Raw genomic sequence first — 3,618 nt, 5'->3', positions numbered from 1 at the left:
TTTATTTATCAACACATTTCACAGTTCCCGTTTCTACTGGTATCCACTGCAGTAGCTCTGTGGCATCATGTAAGTCACTCGTGAAAGCTCTCACTGGCAACGTGCTTTATACAAGCATATTTTGACTGTACTCAACATCAGCTGCTGGGAAAGTCTCTCATTTTGTGACTTTAAATTCTTCCAGCAGCCACAATATAGCGGGTAGCACGTCAGCTTTGTCATGCAAAAATAAGGAGGCTTGAATCACTTCATTAGCAATGTATTTGCCTAAACATAATGATATTTGAATGCCTTGATTTTGTTATGCGGTTCTTATTTGTACATAACCGGAATGTTCTGTTCTTGAAATTGGTCGCTCATAAAGGAAGCTTCATACCTATTTTGAGATACTGCAGTATACTTTATTGTTTGCCAACTTTAGAGTTAGCGTATGCTTAGGACAGGGGTATGGGAAATTCCACAGCGATGGCAACACTACAATTCTTCTTTCAGTATGCAAATATCCCTGTGTATCAGCTCATAAGTATCTCGCACCGAATATCAGAAGCAACAGGAATAACTTTCCCTTAGGCTAGAAATCTGCCTGTAATAATTTAGGTTAATAGTTGAGTGATTCTGATAAAAGAGATTCATGATGATTTCTGTATTCTAGATTAAAACTGGTTGAATTAATATTGTGTTGTTGTATAAAAAGTAGCGGTGAAATTATAATCTATCGATGCATGGACATGTTTTCCATATGGAGACACATACGGATATATGAGGTAGATAATATAAGAGGAGAATGATCGATACAAAATAATGCTTACCCTATACAATTTAATCTTCAGCTGTCGTGAATAATTATTAGTTGTTTGCCTTGTTGTTCTTTAAGTTTAGAATTCAGATGAGACACATGTCACATGCATGTGCACTCATTTCTGTAGGATTAAAATAAAACTATTGACAACATCCGCTTGCCTTCTCTAAATCAGCACAAGGTCAATAACTCTATTGGTATGAAATATCCATCCACCCACCCCACACCCCACACACCCCGGAAATTCCATACTAATTATTTCATCCATGATATTCAGCAACAGATAATATATATCAACACGTAAAGGAAACATTCGAGGCTTATTCTTCATGTATGATTTAAATACGTTACTAATAATTTAATAACCAATTTTACACGCAATTTCTCTGTTGCTTCGTATCTTGTCTATCTGAACTGAATTCAAGAATACATCTCTGGTGTGTCAAGCAGTGAAACGATGCATTTGGTTCCGATTGGTGGTTAATGTTTGTTGAAGTCCATGGTAAAACAATAACCACCACTCAGAGCTAACTGCAGTTTAATCGCTGCGTGATACACCGTAAGAAATGCATCAAAACTCAATCCAAATAGATACAAAGCAGCCTCTCGCAAAAGTGATTGTTAAATGGTCTGTAAAGTACTTAAGTTGTACATGTACATAGGGGGAACAACGTTTGGAATACTTCCTTGTGCCGACGGGGGACGGGGGAACTAGCACAGAATTGGCGATGAAGCAGATTATATACTGCATGAGTTATAGTCGCCTCGTTAAGTAATATAAATACCTCCTGCTTTTCTGTGTTATGTACATCTATGGGTTTTTGGGGTTGTAATCCCTGATACATGATTTTATCTTTTTTTATATTTTTTTATTCATGGCTGTAATGTCTACGGAATATGTTTATTTCGGTTTGCCCACGCAACTTGAATCTGTGAAAATCATAATATTGCATTTATATATCTGTGTGTGTGTGTTGAAAAATATTATTAATAATAATCTGAATAAGACTTAAATGGAGCTTATGGTTTAATTTCTCAGTGGCTGATGGGGTTTCGACGTTCGTAGAATAATTCTGTAACTTGCCATTGGTTGGGTTAAGTCACATGAATAGTCCAAAGGGACGCAAAATGAGTATTGTATTCTGTCACGTGGGGGCTATTTCGAAATAACAGTCGCAATATACGATGTATATAAGAAGAGAATTAAGCAATCGGATTCATTCCGATTTTGGAGTCATTCGCACTTATTGCATTCCTGTTGTAAGTCTGCAGACGTGTTTTATCTTGTACTTAGATATTATTCGAGAGGAAAAATTTTTGTTTGGACTGTTCAGTGGAAATAGAAAGTGATCATTATTTGAACAATACTATTATTCTGGAACTGTTATAAATTATTCGGAGGAGTCTGGACAACGTCATGGTTCTTGGAGGACCAGTACATTTCCGGTTTTGAAATGTATAAAGAACTTTTCATTCATTTGTGACTTTCATAGACCTTTATAAAGACTAGTTTTGATTCACTTCATGATACTGTAAGTTCCTGTCACATTTTTCATTTATAACTGCTAATTAAATTGTTTGCTGAATTTTACAAAACTTCCATATAGTCGTAACAAAGGCGAGTGTCAATAATTTCCCTTTTCACTGACATAAACTAGCGCCTGTTGCACTCGCAGTTGCTTTGCATATGTAGTAATTACAGTATGATGCATTTGGTTCGTTAGTCATTTCCGCTCCCACACCCAGATCTTACCTAGACAAGATTGCACGAGAAAATTGCAGTTTCTACTCCCTTGAAGATAAGATCGTAATACCTTCCAAATTTAAGCGTAGACATGAAATAATGTTTTTAAAGTATTCGTGCAGTGCAAAACAAATGATGTGGTGACCAAGATGAGTCCTGCATCTGATCGATTGGAGCAGCCAGAGACCATCAAGTTGATAAAGCATCGTATCGTAGGCTGTGTATCTCTCTATTCGTGGCAAGGATGTATCGTTCCCACTAACCAAAAGCACTAAATATACTTTTTTAAATAGTTTACTTTGATATACATGGACACCTATACAACCAACCATGAATGGCGTTTGGGGGGTGGCAAGTGGGGCGACCGCACCAGGCCCCGCTCTTGAGGGGGACCCGCGCTTCAGACCTAAGGTCGTCCTTATGAGTTTGTCAAGCTATATTCTCCGGTAAATTGGAAACGCTGATACAGGCCGCACGTCAACTTAATCAACTTCGTAATACAATTAACAGGTGGCAGCACAGATGCAGACAGATGCAGACATTTTCTCAACGCCACTAGCGGGCAACGGCTGTCCGATAACTTGGATCTCAGTTTTTCAAATTTTCGCAGGGTTCCTCGGGAGCCGTTGGGCTAGGCGGGCTATGTTCCGTCTATCTCTAGTCTATGGTCATTCCTCTCCAGGTACCCGGATAGCCTATAGATACCACAGCAACTTAGTTAAGTCTGCTGATACCGATACTCTGGCCCCGCGCGGTCATGGTCGGCCCTAGGCCCCGCGTACTCCTAACGCCGCCTCTTCAACCAACGACCTAACCATGGAATGGCGTCTGATTCTTAAGGTGTTCGTGCAAAAGGCAGAGGAATGCAAACCAATATAAAAACTAACATAAATCTTGACACAAAATTTGATTAGGACGCAAATGAAAAAGTTTCTCAGCGTTTCGAGCTGAGCAAGCTCTTCGTCAGGAAAGAAATAACTTACATCCATAACACAAACATTAAACGCAAAAAAAAAGACAAAATAAATTCTCGACTATTGCACACTTAAATGACAGGTGGAAATCTATTAACAAG

The sequence above is a fragment of the Sinohyriopsis cumingii genome, chromosome 3, assembly GCF_028554795.1.
Source record: "Sinohyriopsis cumingii isolate HCF-2022 chromosome 3, ASM2855479v2, whole genome shotgun sequence".
In the NCBI taxonomy this organism is placed as follows: Eukaryota; Metazoa; Mollusca; class Bivalvia; order Unionida; family Unionidae; genus Sinohyriopsis; species Sinohyriopsis cumingii.
This window is presented reverse-complemented; position numbering follows the sequence as displayed.